This window comes from Notolabrus celidotus, chromosome 3, assembly GCF_009762535.1.
Source record: "Notolabrus celidotus isolate fNotCel1 chromosome 3, fNotCel1.pri, whole genome shotgun sequence".
In the NCBI taxonomy this organism is placed as follows: domain Eukaryota; kingdom Metazoa; phylum Chordata; class Actinopteri; order Labriformes; family Labridae; genus Notolabrus; species Notolabrus celidotus.
This window is the reverse complement of record NC_048274.1, coordinates 12,185,903-12,206,539: the sequence shown is the minus strand read 5'-3', so window position 1 is coordinate 12,206,539 and position 20,637 is coordinate 12,185,903. Positions and strand designations below refer to the sequence as shown.

The window sequence follows — 20,637 nt, the reverse complement described above, 5'->3', positions numbered from 1 at the left end:
AAAAAAGTGGAAAATTAAATTTAACCACACTATTAAAGCCGAGTTTTCAGTCTAAACTCTTAAATTATGTCTAACTATCAAATTAGATAAAAGTCCTTTTTAATTGAGTTACTCATTGAAATGAATAACACTTATCAGCGATCGACTTATCAACCCTGCATGAAATAAGAATAAAACCCTTCCTCCAGGCTTTAGTCATTCTTATGGACTAGTTTCTTATAGTTTACACATTTAAAGATCAGGCTCAGTGTAGCTCAAATGGGACAATTATACGGCTTCACACGTTTAAAGTGGTGACCTGTGATTTGTCTGCACTGTCTCGTTCGTGCGGAGGAAGAGGTTCATTTTCTGCAGTTGTTATACTTGTGTTTCACTTAAGGCACAGCCCCTCCGGTCAATTAGGCGTGATGGTCACAATGTCTGCAGAGCGCTAACAGTGTGCTCTTTAAAGCCTGTCAAATGACGGCGAGCGGGGGGGAAACCCGGTCGCCTGGAAACGACGCCGGCTCCCACAGCCATCATCACCATCATCATCACCATCATCATCATCATCATCGCTGGATGTAAATAGCCTTTCATCTCAGGTGGAACAGAGCCGTTGAGCGAGCACACCTACGTCGCCCTGTTTAAACTGTGAATGCAGAGGGATGAACGGTAATGAAAGGCCCATTTACACCATCTATTCCACCTCCACCTCTCCACTCTTTTTGAATATAAAACCTCAGAGTGGAACGTTTATGAAACACATAATGACAATCTAAATCAGTGGGCGGCTTCAATCTACAAGGATTAGTGGGCTTGATGTAGTTCAACACATGAAGGCACACTTGTCGCCTTATTACTGTAAGAGCTTCAAAAAATCCTCCCTGAAGGAGGGAGAGAGAGAGGAGGGAGGGAGGGGGAACACTCGACTATGCCACACATCTCTGGCAGCAAATTAGGGCCTGTGCTATCTATTCAGTATGGGGAAAAAAGAGGCAGAGAGATACTTGGCCTGTCACATTTCTCAGGTAGAAGAAAATAACTCTGTGGTGGGTTTTTTTACTTTAATGATATGCCCAGAACATTACTGCCTCAACAGAGCCGAGCAACTCTGCAGACAGGGAGTGATATGACTGTGTATACTGCTGTGTTTGAAACAGACAGCACAGTTCATTAGAGGTCTGCTCTTTCTGGGTTTTTAAGAATGTCTCTATCATTTGCCAACACTCTGAAGGGACAAACTACAGGCAGAAAAGATCATAGTAATAACACAGCTGTTTGTGTGCAGATGAGTCAAAAACAATCAAACTGTTACACAGCAGATGTTTCTAATGCTGCTTGTTGCACTTGGATTTGACATACTTGGACTTAAGTGGACAAACAAATGTCTGATTGGTGTGCCAGATTGGCGTAGCGGTTAAATTGCGTGCCCCATGTTCAGAGGCTAAAGTCCTCAAAGCAGGTGGCCTGGATTCATTTTCAATATGCAGTCCTTTGCAGGATGTCACCCCCCACTCTCTCTTTCCACTGTCCTACTCCATCCACAGCCCTGCCTTCCAAAACTAAGGTATAAAAGCTCAACAAAATAAATAAATACATAAATAAAAGTCTGAATAATGGACAAACTACGGAGCAAAGAAATGCACTTAACCAGGAAGTTTGTGTGCACAATGTAAACAAATTCAAAGCTTATTCCGTAAGGCAACTAGACTTGGTAAAAATTCTTGAAGAAGTTTCACCTCTCCTTAGAAAGGCTTGTTCAGTATTTTCTAGCTCTTCCCCAGTCTGGTCAGAACTGGAGAAGCCTTTGAGATGAGAGGTGAAACATCTTCAAGAATTTCTACCAAGTCCAGTTGCCTTACGGATCAAGCTTTGAATTACCATGACCTGGATGACTGAGAACCTGTCTTGAGTCTGGTCCGGACTCTTAGGGATTTAAGGGTGGTTTCTCAACTTTTGAAGAAAGAATACAAGTCTTATGATAAGGAGACTCGAACACTTACTCCACACAACAAAAGTCAATAAATGGATACAAACACTTTCTCAGGAAACTTTAAACTTAGTCATAGAGCAAATGTTGGGGTGGTTTGGTGTTCAGGGGTGGTTTGGTGTTATAAGGAACATTGTTGAATGTCGATGCAGCATTGTTGTTTTATTTTGAAAGTTGATAAGTCTCTCTATAAGCTACTGTTCCTGAGACTAACTTCCTAGAGGGTTAATCTTCTCTGAGTAGCTTGACACAGCGGAACAACTAGGGATGCAAAAAGTGACGTGCTCAGGTTTTTGGTTCAGCAGAGTTCAGAACCCATTCCGATGCGGATTGGTTTGAATTTAGCCTCTTGAGTTGTTAAGTATCCATACCTGCAAAACTTGAAAAGCAACTTATGAGAAAAAGTCTGAGCCAAAAATGGAACTCGAAATGGAAGACTGTAGCAAAGAAAAACAATGAACCTGAAATTAAAGAGACAAGGGTTGTTGGGAATGTTGATTGTCATTTTAGGTCTGGCTGAACATCTTAAATTAAAGCTCCTGTGGAGTTTTTCACTGGTTACGAAACTACTAAAACTAAAACAAACGTGCCTTCATAACCTACAAAAAGAAAGGCCACTGACCACATAGAAAACGATTACTTGTATTTAGTTATTTGTAATGTCTGAAGCACTGGTCGGGGGGTAGGTGTCAGTCAAAGTTACTAACTACACACTTCCGAAACAGTCATTGTGACCATTAAAATAGGCATGGAGTTTATTCTCTCTCTTTTTGAGAGGTGCTCTATAAATAAATCTTACTTACTTACTTACATTGTGGACAATATGGGATTAAATCAGTAAAGAAATAAGAGGTACTGTTTTGTCCACAGGGGGCAGCAGAATCAATGCAAGCTGAAAGTTCCTCACAGGAGCTTTAAAATCATTCCAGTGCATTGTCATCAGCTGCAGAACTTGTGACACCAACTTTTTTTTCTTACAAAACCGATTTAGCACCAGAAATGGGACCTTAGTCTTGTTCTTTTTTCTTGAGATCTACACATTCTGTACTAAATTTGGTTAGAAGCTACCTATGATGATGATGATGATGTTGAAGGCTGTTAAGAATCTTTGTCATTGACTGACAATCGTCACAATACTGATTGCTCTCCTACAGCTTTATGTTTAACATTTACACAAACACAAGTATTATTCGGAGTTCACTCGAGGTGCTGTGGCAGTCGTGCTCTGCAGTCTGATCGTCTCCTTCCTCAGCCAAACTGGCTCGCTCCATCACCCCGGTCTGTTGGAGGCCCGATGGTGATGAATGTCTTTTCCTTTTTGTGAAGTCCCCTGTACTGCTCCAGCATGCCAGGCAGAATGAAAAACAGATTAAAGAGGCAGGAAACCGACACAGAGAGGATGTTTGGCTGTTGGCTATTGAGTTATCAGCCCTTTTCACACCTAATGAAACAACTTTCAGCACCGCAGCTTATTAAATATCCCCCAGTCACTGGGCAGAGCTGTGGAGTCGCCAGGCCCTGAGAAAGCTACATTAGATTTTAATTAAAAACAAACAAATTACCCAGAGCCACATGCATCCAGGAAATTTCACTCAATTCAAATAGGATCCAACTTTTAACTGTAGATTGATGGAGGAGGTTTCAAGGTTCACTCTTAAAAAACACCTGAATGTCTATTAATGCTGAGGAGTGAGTTAAAGACGCTTTCATGAGACTTTTGTGAACTAAAAAACCTAACTACAAATAATAAGATGCAGGGACACCGGGTGAAGCATCTACAAATGCATCCTGTGAGCCCAGCGAATAGGAAATCATCAATTAATAATTCATTATTTGATAATCAATCTTATCTTGTCGACCTCCACTTTGGATTTTATCTTCAACACATCCATAGAAACTCTGAAAAATCACATTGGCAAGCTAATAATAATTTCTGTTCCCTTTGTTCTCCAAGAATTTAAAAAGATTCAATCTTAAGAGCTAAATACGCCCCTAAGCTGCAAGTTCCTCTGAGATGAAGCTGTCAGATCATAGCAGCCTTTCTCTCTGGAGATCCAGGTATTAAAATTAGAAATATTAATCAGCCCATTAAGCCTTTCTGTGTGTTCATATTGCTGTTTTAATAAATCTATCAATTTCTCCATCACTTTGTTCAACTGTTTCTTTCTTGTCCCTCCATCCTCAGCAAAGCGACACTCAGACATCCGCTTTGAGGGCGCTGTCTCGTCTCATCGCAGGTTTGTTAAAGCGGCAGACACTGAACACATCCTCCCTCCTCATGAAGAAGTCTCAGCTCATCACCAAAATACAGCTATGTGAAATTATACGAACATGTGCATGGACTTTTTTTCCATACACAAATGAAGACAGAGTGGAAGCTGGCTGAGAGGCTGAAGGGGCATCTGTCCCAGCAGCTTTAACCAGTGTGGACTACTCCTCCTTCTTCTCCCCAAAAGTCCCCCCCTCCCTTCATTCTCTCCCTCTGGATTTCTGCTGTCCTCCAACTGCACACGTAGCAGGCTTGTTCCTTTCATTTGGATTTGACCCCTGCTTACCTTACTTCCGAGTGGGCTTCATTAAACGTCTTTCTGGCTGTTTCAGGGCCTTCTCTTTCTCTCTCTCTCTGAGACGCTAACTAAGTGGGAGAATAGTAACAAAAGGGAAGCCTCCAATGTGTAATTCTCAGTGGAGAGGGTGACCCCAACTTCAGGGAGGAAAAGAACCTGAGGATAATAGCAAATGAAGCCAAGGGCTGCGTTAATGGGCAGCCAAAGCACATAGAGTTCCTGCTTGAACTGACAGACATGTATATTAATACTCAGCACTTTTTTATCGAAGTGGAAAAATATGAATATTCATCCTCATTTATATTTCAAGGCATTTCCATTCCTGCGGGGGCCTTGGTGGGTTTTGACCAATTTCCATCCCCATTACAGAAATGACAGCTCTCACTCTCGGGCCCTGACAGAGGTCTGCCCAATGCACAGGAGGTCTTCCGAGGAGGGAGCCCGCGCCCGTTCCCAGCTGTCCACAAACACTCATTAACAGAGGAAAATATCCAACGGAATCTCTGTGAGAATTTTTAATCACACAAAGGTCCTGCTAATTAGGCAGCTGATGGGGCATGGAGAGCACAAGGACGAATTCTTTAAACAAAGGACTAGAAACTTTAGGAGCCTTAATTACTCGGGCAAAGAGTTCATTTCAGAATGGCAGAGCACATCATTCCACTAATGAGACCAAGTGGCAGCACATATTAGTGAGAAATAATGTGGAAAGTTCAATTACATTGTGCTTTTGGAGCCTTTTCCCTCTTTCCCTCCCTGCTACTTATGCACACACATAAGACAAAGCCCGGGCCAGCGCAGGAAGCAGGCAGGGGCGGAGGACACGTAATCACTGGCACCAGCTCTCCGTTCTTCACGTGGATCTTGGCAGGCTTGATCATCTTAATTGCCCATTAGAATGTTCTCCTGTTTGAAAATGAATATCATTATGGCCCCCAGTTCTGGCCTTAGCTGAAGAAATACTTGCTGCAAATTTCTCCATTCAATCCCGCATGTGTCTTGAATTCCAAACGCACCATTGACTACCAATTTGCAGTAACCAAATCCTTAGAAATGCTATGAATTAAAAGGCCAAAGGTGGTGTTAATTACCAGGAGGTAAGACTAACTCTTTTTGTGCTTGCTACATGGACAGATAGTCGTAAAGAGGATGCTGTGTGTGGTCCTGTTGTTGTTGTGGATCCTTTTGATTGTTTACACAAACTGTGTCTTTAGAGGGGGGGGGGGGCAAAATCTTTTTGGGCGGGGAGCGGCCGGGACACTTACTTAATAGGAGTAGTGTGCACACACACATGTTGATAGCAGTGATTTACCATTTGTGGTCCCATAAATAAAGTCTCCTCTCACTACTATTAAGGCATCATTGTATCAACTATCACATTCTGTTATTGAATTATTTTGTAATAATAATAATAGTCATGAACTTTTTTAATGGAAAAAACCCCAACAGAGCAGCTGTTGATAGCAAATCACAGCTAAGGGTTGCATCTCTAAAGAGTGGAACAGCCAAGGAAAATATCATTCCTTATTGGTTTACTTAACTTCATATGCTGCCTTTCATTATAAGACTCTTTATACTGATATTAAAACAACACTGCCTCTTGGGAAATACACAAACCATCTTGCTTTGAGGATTTGGCTCCACTACTGAGACATTTAAAAAAAAATCAGCACCCAATTTCAAAGTCTAAAGATGACGTTATTATCCTCCTTGTGCAGTGAGGGTGTCAAAGCAAAGATATACCCTCCTGTATTTAGCTAATATCATTAGCCACAATCTTAAATGTTGTTTCACACAGTGTATGGGTAAATAGTTGTGAATGAGAATCAAATAATGTGCCACTGAAAGGGTAATATATGCGCATTCTCACCTGCATAAAAGATTGTATTAAAAAACCTAATGCCCACATCAGGAGGTGCCTGGATACCAATTACAGCAAGCAGGAAGCAAATTTCCCGTGAAATAAAACAGCTAATGGGAAATAGAAGGCGGCAGGCAGCATTCCTTATTGCCCGCTAAGCTGGAACAAGGAAAAGAGGCAGGCGGAGCCCGATGTCCACCACTGGCCTGGTCTTAACCACACTGGAGTCAAATACATCATGAGGACCATTAGAAACAAGATAGTTAAATATAGTGTGCTCAGGATGATGTCACTGCCCACACATAGGCTACTCTTTGTCCTCAATGTTAGAGATTCAGGGTCTTTTTTCTGTATTTTGTACTGATTTCTAAACTCACTATTAATACATGAAAGGCTTTATGAAGCATTACAATCGATATCATTTCATATTTAAAAATATGTTCATCATTACCTTTTGTGAAGAGATACATAATATTTGACATGTATAAAAGGATGATAGGGATGGGCATTGTTGGCAATGTATCGACACCAGTACTATTTGTCGCTACTGATTCTTATTGATACTCTTTTCAATACTTCTCTCCATCATTTGGTGCAAAAAGTAAAGACATGACATGATAAGATGGAAAACGATTCAAATCTTTTTTACAGCTGCTTCTCTGATAACAAAACCCTTTATCCAGGCATGACGCACACATTCTAGCACGAATCAATCTGTTGGTTTTACATGGTGAAATAAACTGAGTGGTTTGATGTAAAACACAAACCTAATGATTCTGTTTACTTCTTTAACACCTGAATTAAAGCTAGGGTTGGTAGTCACGGAAAACTAGCATGAATTTGAATGTAGCATTTCCTCAGGACTCCGTCTAACCCCTTCCCCCCCTTCCCTCAGAGCTCCTCCAAAACGACGCCCCTGCTCAAATGCACGAGCGCTGCTGATTCGTGACCATATGATGGTGACTGATTCAAAACCGGTCCTCAGCACATCGTTTGTGTTTTGCACTACGTCAACTCATGCCTCACTCAGCGGTAAGAAAGCACCAAAACATAATAGTGAAAGTTAAACAGAATGGCAGGATGGGATTTGATTGGTTTCATAATTTGGCTCCTGATGGCAGGGATTGGTTGGTTCTTTCCCAGGTTTACTCCGGCTGTAGATAGCGGCTTTTTTTCACTCTTTTTTAAGAACACATTATGTATTGATTGTCATCGGGACATTAAGATCATTTTAACCAGTATAACAAAAAGTGTATCTAAATCTGAATACCAACCCCAGCTTTAAACAGACTTTTCAGAGTATCTAACCCAACGTTCGAAGCTCACACAATAGCGGAATAGGAAATATGGAACTAGAGATTTCTCAATTAAAAGGAGATTGCAATTAAATGTTTGTAGTCTAGGACTGTACATGATAGCTTTTATAGGGATGTATACATTTTTCAGTACACTCCCCACATAGTTAAATAACCTTGGAATCTCTGACTGTAGCATACGAACTCTTAGTGTTATTTGTTTCTACCTACTGAAAGCTACCTACTTGGTCCTGAAAAATCACAAATAAAACACAAAAAAGTCTGTTTTTTGATACTCATCCTTAAACAAAAGAGTAATTGAACCCTCAATAACCATGAATGTCTGATTCAAACAAACTCAGTTATGGTGTACGCTGTGAGGACCTGAGGGATCTTTGTAAGCAGAAGGGGCAGATTGTCAAGTTCCCTAGTCCACTACCTGATTCCTACTGTGCTACAAAGACATCCTCAATGCTTCATGTCAGCTCTTGTCCCAGGGACAGTTTCGGACAAAGGGTAGAGGTGGAGTTGTGTCGTCCATCTTTAAATACCGCCAATGGCAGCAAATGGTCCTTGATTTATTTTTAACCCTTTGAAAAGAACATTACACTCCTCAAACTTGACAAAACTCCTCCAAAGCTAAAGAAGCTAAAACTCTTTGGATGGGTTGCACTTCTCATAACTTGACTCTGACATGGAAAATTGGTTAAGAGGCACTTTAAAACATGACCCAGGAATCATTTGAGTCTCTATTATAACCAGCCCTTGTCTTTTTCAGAACACTGTTATCTGTTTGTACTTCCTTTTCTCAGGGAGCTGAGTGGGTCACATGAGCTGCCTTTCTCTGCAGAGCCCCATTATAACAGAAATTTGGAAATCAAGAGCATGTTGACTGTGTGCTCCCTTGCTTACAGCCTGCACACAGCCTAACCCGCAGAGAATAGTCTGACCAGAGAAGACCCACCAGTGAGGGAACCTATTGATTTTTTTTTCTCCCCATGTTCTCTCTGCCAGAGTTGTTTGTTTCTTTTTGCTCATTGGCCCTGTTTTATTTACAGGCAGTAGGATCAATAGAGACACTTCCTCACTCGCTTGTTTCCAGCTATATGAAAACACATCTCTCAGCCTCTTAAGCACACTGGCAGATCTACATCATTTCTCCAGTGGTTCAGATAATTTCAGTTCAAATGATTGACAAGTGCAATTGTGCAAAAAGCCTTAGCTGTATAGAACGCACTGAAGTGAAATCTTTATATATATATATATATTTGTGGAAACTCTTCTGAGCTGTCACAAACTTGGAGAAATATCTCCCAAATATTGACCTTTGCAGCCAGGAAAGTGTAAAATGTGCTTTGAAGGCTTTGTTTTTTTAGTTAAACTGGATAGGAGGTTTAGTTTGAGATTGTCTGTACCTATTATGGCTACAGATCAATATGTTGGTCATCTTGGAAAACCTCTACAAATTAAAATTGTAACACAACAGTGGGGAAAAGCTCGACCATTGAGGCAGAGGTACTGATTAAAGTGTGTGTTTGTGCAAACTGTACTCCCCTAGCTTTTCACCTTTTGACCGCTGTGGTCTGATCTATATGTTGGTGCAGCTCAACTAAATTGTCCTTCTTTGTCCATGTTCAGAGATGACTATGAAACACCTAAATGACATGCTAACAACAAAGCCTTCCAAAGGTTGAGGAGTTATGACTCTGACTCTCTGTTCATTGGTAGCAACAGAGAAGTCTGACACACAATCACCTTTTGTTGCTTTGTTTTTTTTTCTTTTTCTTTATGTTTGTTTATTGACTATATATCTTAATACAGTGCTCATAAGTTTACATACCCTGGCAGAATTCATGGTTTCTTGGGTAGTTTCTGTTGTCTTTATGATATAAAAAGAGTAAACACAGTTGTTTGATACAAATTTTGCTTCAACCAACCACTAACCATGAGTGAAAAAAAAGTTTTTCTCTTACCATTCATATTCTCTGAAAAATGGCCAAAATAAATCACAAATTCTGCCAGGGTATGTAAACTCATGAGCACAACTGTATAATCATAAATGATGTTTTTAATCTGGTTAATTAAATCTTATACTTTTTTGCATTTATTCTGCCTGTAGGTAGCATACTTGTATGTAAGTTACCATTTAAATAATGTTAAGTTCTAAACGTTTAAACCTCTAAGTCTGCAGAAACAGGAAGTTATGGTGGATGAATAAGTAAACTACTAATGAGAGTCATTATCAGTTTCCTTTACTATGGTTGTAGTTTTTCACTGCGCTAACCCAAAGTGGTTTCATTGTTACATGATAACAAAGGTCTTTACGTAATTATTTCAAGCCAAACTATAATTTTTTCCTGAATCATGTCCAACTCGTCTTGTAAGAAATAGAATTGGTGTGCACGCTCAAAAATACTCAAAAACAAATCGATGCTCTTTCTTTCTTTTTCTTTTTTTGTGCTTTTTGTTCCCTTTTTCTTGTACTGTGTTATTATTGTTATTATTTTTTGGGTTGTTTTGAGTTTGGGTTATTTTCTTTTATTGTAATTTTTCTTTTAATGTATGTAACAATATGGAAAAAAATGCAATGTACTTGAAAGTACAGTGATCTGGAAAGTTGAAATTGTTTTCCATGGATAAAGTAATAAAAAAAAACAACAAACAAACAAACAAAACAATCGATGCTGACACAAAGTGGGTAATATAAGCGCTTTCGAAAACACTGACGAAAGCCTAGGACTAAAATGCGTTGGTTTCAATCATCAACTGTATAAAATATGGATGTAGTATCCGTGACGTCACCCATCTGTTTCTGAAGAGCTATTTTGAGACCAATCATCGGCGGCAGCCATATTGCTTCTGTCAAGCCAGTGTGACGTAAAGAGGCGGAGTTTGAGCCTCCTAGCCAACAGCTACAGTGTTCCTGCAGTCAGCTGTGCCTCTCATTGGAAGACTCGCAATCTCAATATCTGCGAAATTGCGGTGTTAGAAAAAAAATCGCCCCCCCTCACAGTGAGAGCTGATCGAGAAATGAGCTATCCAGACTACACTCATCTTTTGTACCAGGTTGTAAACATGTTTTCTTTCTGCTGTAAAGATTGGCTTTTTCCCATTCATGTGTATGTGGTTTCTGATACTTCCGGAGCCAGCCTCAAGCGGATTCTCGATGAACTGCAGCTTTTAGCACTTCCACATTGGACTCATATTTTTAGATCAGAGGTTGCCGCTTGGTTTCAATAAGCTACTGTAAATTTCTGACATTAAAAGTTTTGAACTTTATTGCAAGTGACATTTTTCATTTGTATCGACTCATTGAAACTTGTCTCAGTTGTGTAAGGGCAGAACAGTATTTTCAGTATTTGGGACTGTAAGACCTTTCTCGGGGAAAAGTTTGATATCATACTTGCATTTGTCCAACCATTAGCAAAACTGCTTATCTGTAAAAGGGTGCAAGAAACAAGCCAATCACACCTCATGTTGGACATGATGGGGTACAACCTGGAATAGTCTCCAGTCACATATGGGCTGGCACAAGTACAGTAGAGAGATGACCATTAACGCTCAACTTAATGCCATAGACTATTCATATAAAAAATTAGACGTCATCTATTAGTATCAGTGGAAGCACAATAAAGACTAAACACAACAGTTGCCCAGGCACCTGCTGATATGGAAATGCTGCCTCCAACTAACTTCTGACTTTTCTGGTAGGCCCGAAGCCTCCCAGCAAACAGCCACAACCTGTCAGTCAAATCAGCAATGCCCCAAATTATGCCTAGTTATGCCTCTTAGCCTTAAAACAATAAAAACAGATGAGTTCTAAGAATATATTCAACCCCCTACATTTTTTTACCAATAAAGAAATTAGCTACCGAGATCAGCCTCATGTGGACAATTGACGAACTGCAGTTTTCTGCTATATTGCAATGGCTTCACTTTTCAGCCCCTTGATTCACTACAATGAGGAACCAGAATCAATAAACATGCTTTTGGACTGTAAAAAAAAAAATAATCAGGATCAGGATAATTTTAAGTCTTTTAGGGTAAAAATTGTAAGAACAGAGTTGCTAAATGCTGGACAAATAAATGGAATATTTGTTTTAATAACGAGGTGATGTTTCACCTTTATATGCATAAGATTGTTCTTCTACAAGTTCAACAACAACCACTCTGCATCTTAAGTCTCAGAGGTCTTGGGAGTAATGGGGTTTGTACTTTATAGACTGGCCCTCCTCGCCCCCCTCCTGTTGACAGGCAGGCTGCTCCTGCCCTGATGCACAATGCGCTCACACTCATTCTGGTGCAGAGGGTGCTACACATTGAATTAAAAGAGTTCTGATTGATAAGGTAGTTGAAGGCAAATCTGCTCCCACTAATTGTCTTTCAAATGCCCTCATTAATCAAAGCAGCGCTGGCCCCGCTGACGGGCGGTCCTGTCAGCCGCTCTGCTACAGGCTCTCCTCCGGCCACTCACCTCCCAGCGTGACGCCTGCTTCCCCTCTGTCAGCCGCCTCTGTCCGAGGACTACGGGAGCACAGGCCATCCGTCCGTCCGCCGTACACCTGCCTTCTGCCAGACAGGATCTGGCCGCCCCCTGCCACTAGGACGGCCCCAGAGACCAATTTAGCAGCCACTTAATGATTCATGACTTCAAGTGGTGGAAATGAGGGCAGCATATGATAACAGGAATAAACACATTTAATTAGCTCCTCATATACATTATTTATTTATTTACCTGCACTCTGATTAATTTATATATTTTGTGTCAGATGATTTTTTGGTATTCACAGCATCTGGCACAGAGCCTTTGTTGTGTCTCCCTCACCTTTCTTTTTGGATGGGGGGTTAGCAGTGCACCTCCTCCTTATCTGGGGACCTTTTCTGAGGGTGCGGCGGGGTGGGGTACCAACAGGGATTTGGCAAGACCCCTACAATGAAATGAAAGGAAATGGCGAGGAATATTAGACTTTAAAATATACAGTTCCCTGAGCTCTAAGTAGCCTTGTTTGTGAATTTCCTGACAGGTAGTTACTCCCCCAGTTTTCTTTGAGCATAGGGCATACATTTTCATGGAGGTGCTAATCAAAGCTGCGCTGCGGCAAACAGCAGAGCCACAGAAGGCCCAATCAAAGCCGTGTACCTGGCTCTCTTCCATGAGGCTCCAGCAACGCTGATGACAACTCTTACCCTAGCATCTGCCATCACATCCATCACAGGTTGATTTCCTTCACACCTGCTCCCCACATCTATCTCTCTCATTGACACATGAACACAGACTGAACCATGAGCTTGAACTCTACAGCACTAACTTCATGTTTCTGGGAGTTGAGTACATCTTGGATGAGTTACATCTTGTGGCTGAGGAATGATCTGATCTTGTAAAAAAAAGGCAATCCAGTAAAAATTATAGTAGAGTCAGACTTTTATGCAGAATGCTCTTTAATTGTTGTTTTGGTTTGATTTGTGTTGTTGTCTCCTCTTACACTGATTACAGAGTGCAAAAGGAGGAGGAGGTGCATGAAACCAAAGAGACAAAGGTTTAAACACTGCCACTGATACTGTTTCCTCTTAATTAGCTGTTGAAGAAAAAATAAACTATAATTGTCCGCATGGCAGCAAATTAAAACGTCTGGTGTAAAACATGCTCGGAAAAAAGTGTGGGAGTGACCTCCAGTACTGTCCTTTCAAGGCTCGCTCTTTTGTCACTTTTGTAAAAGGAAATTAGTGAGAGCGGTGGGCATGTGATGATGATGATGATGACAGAGGGAGTCAAGGAGGTGAGAAAGGCCTTCATCCAAAGCAGCGGTTGTGGAGATTCCCACTGGCAGCTCTCCTCTTCTCTCCTCCTTCGTCCCTCTTCTCCTCTAATCCCTGGCCGCTGAAGACCTCCAGACGCCCTCCTCTCATAATGACACGGCTATCAAACCCAATTGCTGTGGCTCAGACCCAAGGCAGTGCATTAAACCCCTTAGTGTCTGATTGCTTCTCCAGAGTCAAGTGGTTGTGTCCTCCCTGTCATTCCCCCTGACCACCGTCGCCGTCGCCGCCCCGGCGGCTGGGAGCTGCAGAGACGAGAGCCCTCACACAAGCCTGGTTAACCCGCTCAGACCATTCACACTGACCTCATACATGCAAAGAGGAAAAGGACTGCACAAAAATATACACAAGTTCCATGACGGGCTGCAAGGATATTTTCAAGGAAAAGAAACTAGAGAGAAGAGACTTCCACAAAGTCAAAATGACCTGATGAAAAACTCCCTGTAGGTTTACTACAAGCTCCTCAATAGGAAAGGGTGTCAAATCCTGGGAACCGTGTGTTCCCAAAACATATTTAAAAGTATATTGTTTTGTTTTTTAAATTTCAAATTCACCAGCAAAATAAAGCAACTCTCTTACGCTGTCTGTTAACTAATGGTTAATGGAAAATAAAACATGCAGATTATAATTTCATGGTGAAAAGAGTGTTGTACTGAACAGTACAACACGTTGTTATGGTTATATATAGTAGCACTATCCTAGAGATACTTAACCAAATACAGCTGGCATGATCAAAATAAAAATTGTTTAATCGATAAGTAAAGCTGAAGACACAGAAAACAAAAGGGAGGAGAGAGTGGGGATGACACGCACAAGACTGAGGCCCGGATCAAGCCTGCCAATGATTAGAGTAAGACTGTACCCTCTGTACATGGCACCTGCTCTCCTTACTGAGTCAAAGAGTGCCTCCAAAATTATGAATCCAAGAGTCTAAAGTTGACATTAGAACCCTGCATTCTGAAGTACAAAGGATCTAGAAAAAGCTTAGGTCAACTAAAGTGATTGTACAAAGGGGCTTATTATTCTTGCTGTTGTGAGTGAATTAAGCACCTGTTTTAAGCATGTTAGCATGAAGTCTCACATCCAGTCTTTGTTCATCCAAAACACCCTCAACACAACAGAGCGAATGCTGAGCTCCAAAAACGAAAAACGAAATAAAATTCTGGGCTGTGAAATTCAGTTCTTCACATTTTCTTGGAAGAGAACTCGAGTAGTGTGGAAATATCAGCAGAGGATAACTATGAACAGACCAGGTATGCAAAAAAAGATAATTTCCCAGGTGAATTTGAGAGAGGGTATCAATGAGAACTTTTTGTGAAGTGCAGAACACAGACTGCCACTGCTGTTTTCTACATCAGAGGTTCTACGGTGTAACACTGACTATGGATACTCTGGTTGCTGGAAAGACTTCAGTTTTATTTTGTGCAGTGTAGTACAAGGGTCCATTCTGAGGGTAACAAGTGGTTTGTTTGCATGACTGCAATTTGGATGAGTATAACTTTGGTGCTGAGGTGCATGCCAGTACAGAGGTCTCCAAGTGTTTGTGTTTTGTTTAAGGTAAGAACAACTTACACCAGAAACATTCCTTGATTTCATCTAGTTCAGAACCCTGACACGTATTTTCATAACATTTTTGAATAAATTAATTAGTTTTGGAGACATACTTTTGTTCTGGAAGATTGTTTTATGAGTCAGAGAAAATTAATCGTAATCAAATGTGAAAAACAAGTGAGTGCAAAGAGAAAACAAAAAGGTCATAATTAAATCTGAACATTCAAATGAGATGAGAAGTTTTTCAGAGAGCATGAAAGTCACATTTTTATGACCCTTTTGGTCCGTGCGTTTTCAAAGATGAAAAACAGCGCCACTGCAGACAGCTGTTCATAAAATACACAACGAGTTTTGACTATATTTCTAAACATGTTTTTAATAATATGCACGATTGATTGCTGGGTGTTGGACTCACAGTAATGATTTAAGGAGGGAGCCTTCACTACACATTGCTGCAGGGATGTTGCTACAGTGCAAATGGCAAAGTACAGACCGTGTAGCCTGCACACATAGAGCTGCACTGAAGGGAAAAATAATGGGAATGAAAGAGCAAATATCTGTAAGTATTTGTTTGTCACTGCGTGTGTGTTCCTGCATGTTTGTGTGTACATGTGCATGAGCAGTGTATGTGTGTGTGCTGCTGTGTAAGATGGAGTGCAGTGTCGGAGTTTGGGCAGAAGGTGAATAACTACAGTGCTTACAGTGTAATCATGGTTCCTGTCAGCCCTGCTGCAGGAGAGGAGGGGGCGCCCAGCAGACTGAGCTCCTCGGTGATGAAGTACAGGCACCGAGGAGCGCTCTACACCTGGATATTTATTAACACAGGCCTGACAGTAATGAGGCCTGAACAGGTGGGCTGGGACACACATATCAGAGTGAGGAGCATCCGCCAGGAGGCAGTGGGGGAGACGGTGGAGACGAGTGGGAGAGGTTCACCCCGCAGGAACGCAGCCCTACAGAGAGCTCAGGCTGCACACCCACTCATAGCTACATACACAGCTGACCTGAAACAACAACAAAAACAAGTACCGAGTGTTTATTTCTACTCTGCTGCTCCAAAGTGTGCATGCTACACTTTTGGAAAACTACAAATTTCTTCAGAATTTAATAAATCATCCAAACTGTGAGGTGCAAGAAAGCCTCGCTATTACAACTAAATGTATACAGCTACTTGTTTTGTTGCTTTTTTGTGTCAGAAAACATTAAAATTGCACAAAACAAATGAAAAAAAGAAAGGGAATATGTTGTGGGGTATAATTTACAAGCTAACAGCTGCTATCATAAAACAGTCTATGGATATCTTGAGCAGACTTGCTTTACTTTGACAGGAAACACCATCATTCCATCTTCCTATTCACAGTAAACACCACCTTATTGCTGAAAACGACCCTGTTGGCATTGCTTAAGCTTGATAACATACTTTGAAACTGTCTGCAATTCAGCTGAACACTTATTAAAGAAAGTTGCAGAAATCTGATGGAGAAACCTTCGAAAGAGTGTGACTCAAAGTGAGAAAAAACTACCCCAATGTCTACTTGTAATCCAGAGGCTGATATTAAGAGAAGCTTACAGTCATTAAAATGAAATAAGTAGCTCTCAGTGTGCAGGGTGGACTCAGGGAAGAAAACTCAGTGATACTAAGACTGGGAAATCGCCGATAGAGAGGGACATTTTGCAGCCCTCATTAGGGTTAGGGCAGAGTCGTGTTTAGTGCCGGTTAAGGGCAGCACAGTCTAGGATGTAGTGATTATAACTGCTGTGTTTGTGACTCTGTGTTGCCTCTCTGTTACTGCAGTCATCTTATTAAGACTCTGAGTGAGGCTAATCATTGCTGTCATCTCACGCTGAACAGATGCAGCGAACAAAGAAGAGGAGGAGGAGACCACTGCAGGCCCAAGGTGCATCTGCGGGGGAGGAGAGGAGCTGTGCTGCTGCTGCTGCTGCTGCTGCCTGAGTTGATGCTAGCTGAAGGCGCTCTCCGTCAAGTACCTCGCTCGGAGACTAATGGGTGGAGAAAAGGTAGAGGGGTGACTACGTCCAACATTTCATGTCAAATCCACCTTAATAATTCGTCAGTGCCAGCTGTGAGTGACACAAAGTGCAGGTGAGACGGCGTCTGGTGCACACCCTGAAATGGCACATGGGGAAATTCACTTAACTAATGTGGTGGAGTCTGGATCCAGTCTGGTGTCTTACTAAAGACTGAGACTTGTGCTTTACAGAGGGGACATGAGTCTGAAAATGATTTGGGGTAGAGGGATGGATAATATTTCCACGTGAACGCTCCCTTTTGTTCTCTGTTATGTCTCTCTTTCACTTTCAATTCTGTGTCTTTCTACCCATCCTCCTGCTTGTGCGTGTCTCTCTCCAAGTGTCTCATTCTTTTGAAAATGAGGACCTCAACTAGGACTGCAGACAGACTTTAAAAACCAGAGCGGTGACTATTAACTCATCTCTCCAGCCGTCCTGCTGAGTCTGCTGGGAGCTCACTCTCATTTCCTATGCAGACACTCCTTCCTAACAGATGACCTTGGTCTTATCAGGACAGGTCTAGATCCAACCGAAAGCTGCAAGACTTAATATTACTGTTAAATATATCTGCTTTAAAGGGACGAATATCATTGTTCATCTGTCATTGTGTTCAAATTTAGCCTCCACGAACCACGCTGCATTGTTGCAGTAATGAGAAGTCAGAGATCTCTGCCATCTTAACAGCTTCAACAATACTTCCAGATAAGTCTAATTTCAAAATGTTTGATACAGTAGCTTTGAGCTAACCTACATAGATGCATATCTGCAAAGATGGACCATAAGCTTCTTCTGTAAGTGCATGTTCTGGAAGAAAAGTCCACTTTAAGTGTAATTGGAAAGGCGTGTTCTCTACATGGATTTAAATGAATACCACACATGTCCTGCTTTACACATCAGCTTCCTCTTCTGCAACACTCTCCATTTACAGCCCTCCAGTCAAACCAGTCACATAAGCATACAATAGAGCTTAACAAGCCTATCCTCTACTCTGCCTCTGCAAAGAGGACAGATCTCCAATCTGAAGAGAACAAGCGGTTCCCTTTAAAGATCCTGTGTCTGCGGCTAATATGGTAAACTCCAATAAATGCTTCCCAGCACCCCAGATGGAAGGAATTAGCAACCCCAGACAGTGCAGAGAGGCCGTAAGCCTGTGATATACCTCTGAGATTAATTAGCTTCCAACTTTAGATATTATTATAGAACCTTAGGTTGCCACAGAAATTACCATGTCTTCAACTCTATTGGACAGTTTTGTGCCATGGAAGCAGGCAGAGAGGCGAGGCGCTGAGCCAGGCTCGGTCCTCCATAATGCATGCTGGCCTCATCCGTACTCTGACAGCACTTAAGAAACCTACAGCCATTTGAGTGACAAAGATCTCATCTATTTTTCAGTTTTGACTCTCACTGTATGAGGGAGGATCTTATGTGTCATAGATTGTGCATTTCTGTGTGTGTGTGTATGTGTGTGTGTGTAGATCATGTGTGTGTGTGTGCATGTGCAGAGGCAATTAGAAATATGTTGTTGGACAACAGTCTTGGATTTACTCACAAATCATCTCAACCCAGTGCAAGCCGGAGCATCTCCGTGTGTGAGTCACAGTTTTAATGAGTTCTTTTCATGCAGTCCTCGGCTGCCTCGCTCGCCGGCGCTGCAGATTCACTGTTTTGCTCTTACAAATCTGTGTGTTCAAGTTTATGTGCAGGATAAAGGGGAGAGGAAGGATACATTCAAAGAGAGGATCTCCACCTTAAAAATGAAGAAAACAGTCTTCCTCCTGCTCAGAAGAAATCTGTGTCAAATTGTTTTGTGTGGGCAGCTCAGACCTCCATCTTTGTCCATGTCAGGAGGCTAAAATTCAGAGTCTACCATTATTCCCTCTGCTCCCTCTGAATGAAAATCATCAGATATTGTGAAAAATATATTCTTAAATCCCCAAAGCACTCCATCACCATCAAAATAACATGCGGAATAAACAATGTTGAATTAACATGACCACAGTTACCCAAACTCAAACTGTTATTTGTTACATCAAGTGAAAGCTGCAGCTTAGATTTGAATTTGTTGCACACCAGCTTCCTTTAAACATCTGACAGTGCTGCTCAGCATGATAAGTTTCACTCCCACAAAGAGGCGGGGCCAGATAAGCCATTAATGTAGCATTAGAGCAAACTTTTAAGCTCTCCGAGACAGGCCATCCCTGGTATTTGGCAACATCTGAGGTGGGCGGCCTCTTATTGCACATTAAGTGCTTTTAGACACAAGAGCAGAGCATGTGGTGAGTGATGCATTAGGAGACAGACTGTCGAAGATATGCGCTCTCTCATGGATGCCACTTGTATTGATTTCTATGGCCTTTTAATTTAAGGCACTCGCACTTAAGGCTGAGATGAATGTGAGAAAAGGCCGGCTGAATATTCCGCTGTTAATGCTACAATCATGTTCAATTAAAAATGCATGAAGCCGCAGATTTAAAGATAGGTCCTTTCAATCGGCTTGTGTTTGCTCAACGTTTAATACAACCCCAATTCCAGAAGTGTGTGATATGTTGATAAAAACAGGATTTGACGGTTTGCAAATCATTTAAAGAATAATTGTAATCAAAAAATGTGCAAATACAACATATCAAACAGTGACAACAAAACGCTGAAAATTTAAGCTACGTAGTGCTAAAAAACACCCGCAGGATCATCTCTCAACTGATTAGGTTCATTTGCAACAGGTTAACAACATGACTGAGTATAAAAAAGGGCCCTCCAGAGAAGTCTCACAGAAGTAAATATGGGAAAAGGTTCACTATTCTGTGAGCAACAGGGAAGACCTAGCTTAATACAGCTTGACAATAAGAAACTACATTTTGCATGCATTACAACCATAGACTGTATAAAATATGGACATAGTATCCGTGACGTCACCCATCTCTTTCCAAAGCGCTGTTTTGAAGCCAATCGTCGGCCGATTGTGACATAAAGAGGCGGGCTTTGAGCCTCCTAGCCAACAGCTACAGTGATCCCGCTTGTCAATCAAGTCAGCTGTGCCTCTCATTGGAAGATTCGTAATCTCAATATCTTCGAAATTGCTGCGTTAGAAAAAATTCACCGCCCACAGTGTGTGCCAATCGAGAAATGAGCTATCCAGACTACACTCGTCTTTTGTACCAGGCTGTAAACATGTTTATTTCTGCTGTAAATATCGTTTATTTTGAATGTGTGTGTATGTGGTTTTCGGTACTTCCGGAGCCAGCCTCAAGCAGATCCTCGATGAACTGCAGTTTTTAGCACTTCCACATTGGACTCATATTTTTAGACCGGAGGTTGCCGCATGATTACAACAGCATGGCTCTGTAGTAGAGTCCAGGTGCTAAACTGTCCTGCCTGCAGTTCAAAGACTGTATAATAAATGGACGTAGCATCGTCATCCATCTGTCTCTGAAGTGCTGTTTTGAAGCCTATAGTCAGCTAGTGCCATATTTGAAATGCTGAACTCAACCTAACGTCTGTCGAGCTAGTGTGAGGTAAAGAGGCAGGCTTTGTGCCTCTTTGTTA

At 41.5% G+C, this 20,637-nt stretch overlaps 1 long non-coding RNA gene across 2 annotated transcripts in view; it reads right to left on the bottom strand.

Moving 5' to 3' along the window:
* Positions 1 to 10,989: 10,989 nt before the first annotated feature.
* Positions 10,990 to 20,637, bottom strand: part of LOC117810429 — a 200,547-nt gene continuing 190,899 nt past the window's right edge. The window contains exons 3-4 of one of the 2 annotated variants that reach the window (XR_004630780.1): positions 12,521 to 12,623; positions 10,990 to 12,343 (exon numbers count right to left, since the gene is read on the bottom strand). This is a non-coding gene — a long non-coding RNA (uncharacterized LOC117810429). The remainder of the gene's footprint in view (positions 12,344 to 12,520; positions 12,624 to 20,637) is intronic. The other variant, XR_004630781.1, reaches the window with a different exon arrangement.